The sequence below is a fragment of the Heterodontus francisci genome, chromosome 9, assembly GCF_036365525.1.
Source record: "Heterodontus francisci isolate sHetFra1 chromosome 9, sHetFra1.hap1, whole genome shotgun sequence".
In the NCBI taxonomy this organism is placed as follows: Eukaryota; Metazoa; Chordata; class Chondrichthyes; order Heterodontiformes; family Heterodontidae; genus Heterodontus; species Heterodontus francisci.
In genome coordinates this window covers 35,239,246-35,248,460 of record NC_090379.1, presented here as the reverse complement: position 1 = coordinate 35,248,460, position 9,215 = coordinate 35,239,246, and positions in this window count along the sequence as shown.

Sequence of the window (9,215 nt, the reverse complement as noted above, 5' to 3'; positions counted from 1 at the left end):
TCCAGTTAAGCTTCTGGCCATTGTTGAGAATGATGGTGACATTGAAGGTCAGGGGGAGGTGGTTGGGCTTTTTTCTTGTTGGAGGTGGTCACTTCATTGCAGTGGATGTTACCCACTATCAAAACAGCAGTGAACAAAAGATTGGGTGAACTTGCCAGATTACACAATGATTACACAAACGTCTGATTTATATGTGAAATTTCATTTTCTTCTGATATCTGCTTTATTTCAACAATTTCATCAGCATAATAGGAGTTCTTAATAAAATTGAGCTATACTAAGGCAACTTCATTGGACAACCTTACATACATTTCCAAAATCATTAACATCCTGGGAATTGTCATTGGCCAAAGGCTTAACTCTACCCATTGTATTGACACTGGCAGCAAAAGCAAGGCAGATACTGGGTACTCTGAGTTTCTCACCTCCTGACCACCCAGCCTTTCCACCATTTATAAGGGTCAAGGTCAGAAGTCTAATGGAATACTCACCACTTACCTGGATGGGCACAGCTGCAAAAACACGCAAGAAGGTTGGCACCATCCAGGACAGAGCAGTTGATACATTACCATCCTTGCCACATAATGTAAGACTTTCTTGTTTTAAAAACACTCACTCAAACTTATAGTTCATTTGGCCCACGAATTACAATGGAACAAATTGATGACTCACTCGAGGTTGTTAAGCTTAACCGGGTTAATTTATTTGTACCGACAATTACAGATTTAAAACAGATGCAGATTTAAATTGATTACAGGAAAATTAAAATGGTTACAGAAAATGATTAGAGGTTTAAAAGAGAAGAAAAGAAAATAATATAAAACACAGCAAAACTGCTTTGTTACTTTACTCCTAGCAAATAAATGCGGCATCGATATCTAGCCCAAGACAACAGTGGTAGAATCGGGCAGAGTCAGCATGGATTTACAAAAGGGAAATCATGCTTGACAAATCTACTAGAATTCTTTGAGGTTGTAACTAGTAGAGTTGATGAGGGACAGCCAGTGGATGTGGTTTATTTGGACTTTCAGAAGGCTTTCGACAAAGTCCCACATAAGAGATTAGCATGTAAAATTAAAGCGCATGGAATTGGGGGGTAGTGTATTGCGATGGATAGAAAATTGGTTGGCAGACAGGAAACAAAGCGTAGGAATGAACATGTCTTTTTCAGAATGGCAGGCAGTGACGAGTGGGGTACCGCAGGGATCGGTGCTAGGACCCCAGCTATTCACAATATATATTAATGATTTAGATGAGGGAACTAAATGTAGTATCTCCAAATTTGCAGATGACACAAAACTGGGTGGGAGGGTGAGTTGTGAGGAGAATGCAGAGAGGCTTCGGGGTGATTTGGACAAGTTGAGTGAGTGGGCAAATGCATGGCAGATGCAGTATAATGTGGATGAATGTGAGGTTATCCACTTTGGTAGCAAAAACAGGAAGGCAGATTATTATCTGAACGGCTATAAACTGAGAGAGGGGAATATGCAACGAGACCTGGGTGTTCTCATACACAAGTCACTGAAGGAAAGCATGCAGGTGCAACAGGCGGTAAAAAAGGCAAATGGTATGTTGACCTTCATAGCAAGAGGATTCGAGTACAGGAGTAGGGATGTCTTGCTGCAATTCTACAGGGCCTTGGTGAGGCCACACCTGGAATATTGTGTGCAGTTTTGGTCTCCTTATCTGAGGAAGGATGTTCTTGCTATAGAGGGAGTCCAGTGAACGTTTACCAGACTAATTCCTGGGGTGGCAGGACTGACATATGAGGAGAGATTGAGTCGGTGAGGATTATATTCGCTGGAGTTCAGAAGAGTGAGGGGGGATCGCATAGAAACCTATAAAATTCTAACAGGACTTGACAGGGTAGATGCAGGAAGGATGTTCCCGATGGTGGGGGAGTCCAGAACCAGGGGTCGTAGTCTAAGGATACGGGGTAAACCTTTCAGGACTGAGATGAGGAGAAATTTCTTCACTCATAGAGTGGTGAGCCTGTGGAATTCGCTACCACAGAAAGCAGTTGAGGCCAAAACATTGTATGTTTTCAAGAAGGAGTTAGATATAGTTCTTGGGACGAAAGGGATCAAAGGATATGAGGGGAAAGCGGGAACAGGTTACTGAGTTGGATGATCAGCCATGATCATAATGAATGGCAGAGCAGGCTCGAATGGCCGAATGGCCTACTCCTACTCCTATTTTCTATGTTTCTATGTAAATATGTCAACTATTAGTCATACAATAGCCTCAGGTGGCTAGCTGCTGTAGGTTTTCTTCCTGATGATCAGCCACTCTCCCTTTCCTTGAGATCTCCTTTCTTCGGCTGCAGTGTTGGTCTCTCGTGACTGCAGCCAAGATCTCCGATGCATTCAACCTTTTATACCCTTTTCAGGGGATGGGGTTAGTTAACCATATTGATTGGCCACACCATCCTATGAAGCTTCTTTTAAACGCAAAATGCCCAATTATATTTTGCACCCTTTGTTTAACCCAGAAAGTTGTCCATCTCTCTCTTGCTTTCTCCGGTAATGTTCCATGAAGTGGAGTTCCTTGCAGTCAATCTTCCAACAAAAGATGTTAGTATTTTGCTGGACACTGCTTTATCTTGTCTAAGTTGCACTGTCTTTCCAAGGCCTAGTATTCATAAATTCAATACACCAGTGTCTTTTGCTTGCCTGCACTACCCTGATGTTTTTCCTGTTCATCTGTCAGCTCAGCAAATCCAGCAAGTTTATTTTCGAAAGATTTGCATAAGAGATCTGTTTTCAGTCCAGTTTGTTTTGTTGCAGGGCGTGACAGGGAATATGGCCAAGCCTTTTGCCGTGAATTTGTTTAAAACTTTTTTTTTCCCTACAGTAACTCACTTCCCCTCACCCTATACCAGTGCTACAATGTGGCTGCTCTATGTACTATCTCCAGGTTGAACTACAGCAACTTCTCAAGTTGATAGCAACAGCACCTCCCAGTTCCAAGACCTCATCCACTAAGAAAAGAGCAACAATGTTCCCCTCCAAGTTTTATTTCTGAAATGAGGATATATTGTTTCCCTGCACGACTTTTCTAAATGGAGTAGAAATCTCAACTGGCCAATTAAAATGTATGCAAGGTTGTCCCATTTCATTATTAAGTTGCCTTTATTTAGCTCAAGGGTAAGGAATATTAAGACATTTTGAAATCTTGGATTAAATTAAATTAGTTCACATAGATCTAAGTTATCATGAATTCTGGTGTATCTCATATTTTCACTCTTCCTTGGGGGGCGTGAGAAAAATATTAAGTACAAGGGATGACACCCAAATATTTTGGTATCACTGGATTCATACCTAGGAACCAATCACAAATTCTCCAGCCTGAATCCTACCTATGAGGTGAGATTGAGTAAATGCAGAAGAATTGTTGCTGGAACTGGAGAGGTTAAGAAACATTTTCATAATCATATTTCAGGGCACCACCAGCTGTCACGCATTCACTACTGAGGAATCTGACCCGTTTCTTTATACATTTGTTCACTGAAAGCTGGGGTTTGATTGAAGTTGTTGCAATGGTCTGTAATGCTTAGGACAATGGGAACAAAGGCCTGATTTGTTTTCCTCCATTGCTGAGAGAAATGGAACATTGACATTGAGATTTACTTTCCTGATCAAAGCAATAGGAACCTGAAAAATACATTTTGCATTTGGAAGCTGAGTATTAAAGCTGACCAAGCTTGAGTCTGCAGAGTAAATGCAATATAGAAAGGAGACTGCTGCAGTCATCTTCATTAGCAGAATGTAAGGGTGAGATTTTACCTTGCTCAAAACATTTCCACTTACAGAGTTAAATCAGGCCCCAAATTTCTGTACAGGTTTTCAACATCTATCTAGTAAATCTAAACCTTTAAAATCAGTAAATATTGAGCAAATATTTTATGTTAATCCAGTAAGCATAATTGAGAAAATATCCTTGTTCTAATGTGCTTCCTTTTAAAAAAAAATAAAATCTGCAGCCACTTCAATGTTTGAGTTGAAACTGGGTTTTTGTACTGCTGACAAGTAATAATAATCACAAGATGGAAACTGAAACATTAGTACATCATAATGGATAGAGAAATGCTATTCTGATTGCCAATTTGATTGTACACAAGTAGGCTCTGGCATACCCTATTAGTGTCAATGAGCAACACATGAGGAAATGTAATGCAAACAGCCATAAACTAAGCCATCAATTTGTACTTAAGATCAGACTTCCCTGCTGGATGTCAAGATGGAGCATGACTTATTTCTGAATTTTCAAAGTTTTCTTTCTGAAAGTATGCATCTTATAAAGTCACTGCACAATTAGTCACATAATACCAACAGCGGTACACATCCATACACTAATGTAGCTGGTATGTTGTGCAAATCTTGGAAAGAGCACACCTGGGGTCAGAATGACTTGACAATGATCTGTGGGATTCTGTTAGTTTGGAGATGTAAAGGGTCTTGCAATTATGACTGTGTGTCTTTTATGGGATTACAACATTATCCTTTGTGGAACTTTTGGTAGTGCTGCTAGTTTGTGGCCTGCCTCTGACTTTCTTGAGGTCTTCTGGGCCTGTGTAGGAGATTATGTGAGCTTCAGACTACCTGTTTGTATGGAGTTGGTGGAATGGTCAGCAGTATAAGGACACTGGGGAGTTGGTGGATTGGTCAGCAATGCTCAGGACACTGGGGATTTGGTGGAATGGTCAGCAATACTAAGGACACTGGGGATTTGGTGGAATGGTCAGCAATACTAAGGACACTGAGGAGTTGGTGGAATGGTCAGCAGTGTTAAGGACACTGAGGAGTTGGTGGAATGGTCAGCAATACTAAGGACACTGAGGAGTTGGTGGAATGGTCAGCAATACTAAGGACACTGAGGAGTTGGTGGAATGGTCAGCAATACTAAGGACACTGAGGAGTTGGTGGAATGGTCAGCAATACTAAGGACACTGAGGAGTTGGTGGAATGGTCAGCAGTGTTAAGGCCACAGGAGTTGGTGGAATGGTCAGCAGTGTTAAGGACACTGAGGAGTTGGTGGAATGGTCAGCAGTGTTAAGGACACAGGAGTTGGTGGAATGGTCAGCAATACTAAGGACACTGAGGAGTTGGTGGAATGGTCAGCAATACTAAGGACACTGAGGAGTTGGTGGAATGGTCAGCAGTGTTAAGGACACAGGAGTTGGTGGAATGGTCAGCAGTGTTAAGGACACAGGAGTTGGTGGAATGGTCAGCAATACTAAGGACACTGAGGAGTTGGTGGAATGGTCAGCAGTGTTAAGGACACAGGAGTTGGTGGAATGGTCAGCAGTGTTAAGGACACAGGAGTTGGTGGAATGGTCAGCAATACTAAGGACACTGAGGAGTTGGTAGAATGGTCAGCAGTGTTAAGGACACAGGAGTTGGTGGAATGGTCAGCAGTGTTAAGGACACAGGAGTTGGTGGAATGGTCAGCAATGCTAAGGACACTGGAAAGTTGGCGGAATAGCACATTCATTACCATCTAATCTTCCCTTTAACTTCTATTCACTTTTAAAAATTCCATCCATTTTCCCCTCCCTCTTCACTGTCACCCATGCCTCACAGCCTACTCAGTCTCACTCCAAGCTGAATCCAGTGGCTAATGCACTGGAACAGTGTTGGAGAAATGCATTGGATTGTCTTAAATGTGTCCTCAAAACTGAATCAATTGTCTGGGTGACTGCCAATTAAATCATGAAAATGTGTACAAAAAGAAATTCCTTACCAATGATACACGACCAGCCAATAAGATTATAGCTAATTTCTAAGCCAAACAGGTATTTCAGTCAACTGAAATAAAAACAAGAAATGCTGGAACCACTCAGCAGGTCTGGCAGCATCTGTGGAAAGAGAAGCAGAGTTAACGTTTCGGGTCAGTGACCCTTCTTCGGAACCGGACCCTTCCAAAGAAGGGTCACTGACCCGAAACGTTAACTCTGCTTCTCTTTCCACAGATGCTGCCAGACCTGCTGAGTGGTTCCAGCATTTCTTGTTTTTATTTCAGATTTCCAGCATCCGCAGTATTTTGCTTTTATTTCAGTCAACTCTTGGGCTGCTCCCAAATATAGGTGGGTGCCTCATGGAAATAATGTCACATCTGGTGAAAAAAAACCCCAAATCCTTTATTTTAGACCTGATATAAACATCTTATTAGCTGAACCAGGAGTGAAATTGGGTCCAGTGTTGAGGAGATGTCCTGTCTTACATGAGTCTATTTAAACAGACTGTTTGCTGAGTAAATAGACTTTGTTTGCTATAAGATCGCCTGCTGTGAGTCCTGCCATAAGACTGCCCTGCTTCCAACTCATTGGCTGACACAAAGGTGTCAATGGACACTCTGAAAATTATGGAGTGGACAAGCAGGGAAAAAAAGTCTTATTTTTTGACAGAAGGCTCAAGTCGTCATTCCTCTACCTACAATAACAACTCCTCGCATTTATATAGCACCTCTAATATGGCAAAATGTTCCAGGTTGCTTTAACAAAAGTGTTATCAATAAAAGCCTTTTTGACACTAAGCCACAGGAGGAGATGTCAGGACAGATGACCAAAAGCTTGGTCAACGAGGTGTTTTTTAAGGAACAACTTAAAGGAGGTTAGGTAGAGAGGCAGAAAGGTATAGGGAGGAAATTCTAGAGCTTCAGGCCAAGGCATCTGAAAGTAAGGCTGCCAATGGAGAAGTGATTAAAATCAAGGGTGAATAAGAGGCCAGAATTGGAGGAGGGCAGAGATCTTGAAGGGCTGGAGGAGGTTACAATGATAGAGAGGGGTAGGATCATGGATGGATTTGAAAACATTTACCTAGTTGTAAAGGAGAAGCTTTTACCAGTTGTTAGACTAGGGGCTGAATTTTACAGACCTTCTGATATCGGGGATCATGGCGGGAGGGGGCCGGAAAATGTCTCCATGGACCTTGACTCTGGGAAGGCCTGGCCCGATATTGCTGGTGGCGGTGAGGCGTCATGGCAGCCACCCCACTCCTCTGCTCGGTGATGGGAAACCAATTTAAATATTTAAATTGACGTAAATAAATTAATTAATTACCATTACACTCCCGTCATCAGTCCTGGTGCAATCTTCATGCCAGTGGCCAGCACTCCTGCGCCTTCGGATCCCCATCCAGGGAACCGAGGCAGAACACTGGTGGAGAGAGGGAAGCAGATACGTTTCTCAGTGTGTGGGGTGGGGTGGGGGTGGGGAGCAGGGTCAAAGTAGTATTATTGGTGTAGGGGATGGTGGGAAGGGTTATAGTTTAAAATTTGTGCACTTTGTGGTTGTGGGGGGGTTGGGGGGGTGGAAGGACATGCGGATAAGGTAAGTATTTTGGGAGGGGACAGGGAAAGTAATTCATTATATGGTTATTGAGGGGGTGGGAGAGGGGTGAAATAAATGTTTTAAATTTTTTCCTTCAGTCTTTCTTTAAATATTTAAATTTCGATGTAGGGCTCGGAGCCCTTTAAATATGGCGTCAGCGCCTGCGCAAAGGCAGCTGCTGCCATTGTCGGGACGGACTGCCCGCTCTCTACACGTCATCGGGGTGGGCGGTCCACCCGGCTATTTAAATGAGCTGCCGCATTTAATATCGCAGTGGCTCTGCGACGTGCAGCCCGTGTAGGCAGGCCTCCATTGTTTTCACCCGCCACCAATTTCGGTGGCAGGACAATAAATTTCAGCCCTAGGTTTGTTAAGCAGATTTTTTTCCGGAACGAGGACTGGGTGTATTAGTAGGTTTATGTCCTTAACCAGACCTATTTACTGTTGTGCAATAGCTCTTACTGCCTGAGTTATATTTAGCTTACAATCTGATTCTGCAGCCATACCCACTGCAACTTATAGGGCTGGAATTTATTTATTTATTTATTTAGAGATACAAGCACTGAAACAGGCCCTTCGGCCCACCAAGTCTGTGCCGACCAACAACCACCCATTTACACTAACCCTGCAGTAATCCCATATTCCCTACCACCTACCTATACTAGGGGCAATTTACAATGGCCAATTTACCTATCAACCTACAAGTCTTTGGCTGTGGGAGGAAACCGGAGCACCCGGCAAAAACCCATGCGGTCGCAGGGAGAACTTTATACTCCCACCGCCGAAATTGGCGGCTGGTGAAAACAATGGCAGGCCACACATCACGGAACCACCATGATATTTAGCGTGGTGGCTCGTTTAAATAGCTGGGGCAGACTGGGCCCCCCTCCCCGATGACGTGAAGTGGGGTGGGCTGTCTGTCCCCAGCAATGACATCAGCTGCCTGTGCACAGGCGCTGACACCATTTTAAAGGGCTTGAAGTCCTAACTTTCGATTTAAATATTTAAAGAAAACTTTAATAAAACACATTCAATGGATTTATTCTGCCCCTCTCCCACCGCCCCCATTAACAATTAAATTAATTTCTTGCCCTCTCCTCCCAAAACACTTATCTTGTCCAAATGACCTTGCCCCCACCCCCCCACCAAAGTATATAAAAGTTAAACTATAACCCTTCCCACCCTCCCCTAAACCCATGAGATTACTTTCACCCTGCTCCCCCTTCCCTGCACTCAGAAGCCTACCTGATCCCTTCTCCCCACCAGTGTTCCACCTCGGTTCCCTGGATGGGGATCCAAAGGTGCCGGCCACTGGCATGAAGATCGCTCCAGGACGGACGGCGGCAGCGCAAAGGTAATTCATTCATTTCAATTAATTACCATATTGAAATGGGGCTCCCGCCGCCGAGCAGCAGCGGATGCCGCCATGAGGCCTCGCCAATGCCGGCAATATCGGTCCGGGCCTTCCCGGTGTCAGGGTGCGTGGCAGCCCTCCCCCGGAGGCATTTTCTGGCCCCCACCCCGCTACGACCCCTGACATCAGGGGGTCTGTAAAATTCAGCCTCTAAGGTATAATCTATTGTGAAATTATAATGCAGTAAAGCATCTTGGTTTAGAAAGTAAAGTTATTTTGTTGTACTGACTTGTGTGTTAAACAACTTTAAAAGAAGCAACAATTTCTTATGACGGTTAACTTAATCTGGGAGCAAGGATACTGCTCAGGGTACTTTGTTGTGAAAAACAGAACAAACTCCTCAGTTTGTGTTGCTCTTTCCATGGAATTAATGACAAGTTAACAAATTGGATTTAAAACTGGCTTAGCATGAGAAAAGGGGGGGATGGTGATGAAAAATGTCACTGGGGTGACAGTTCTGCAGGGATCTGT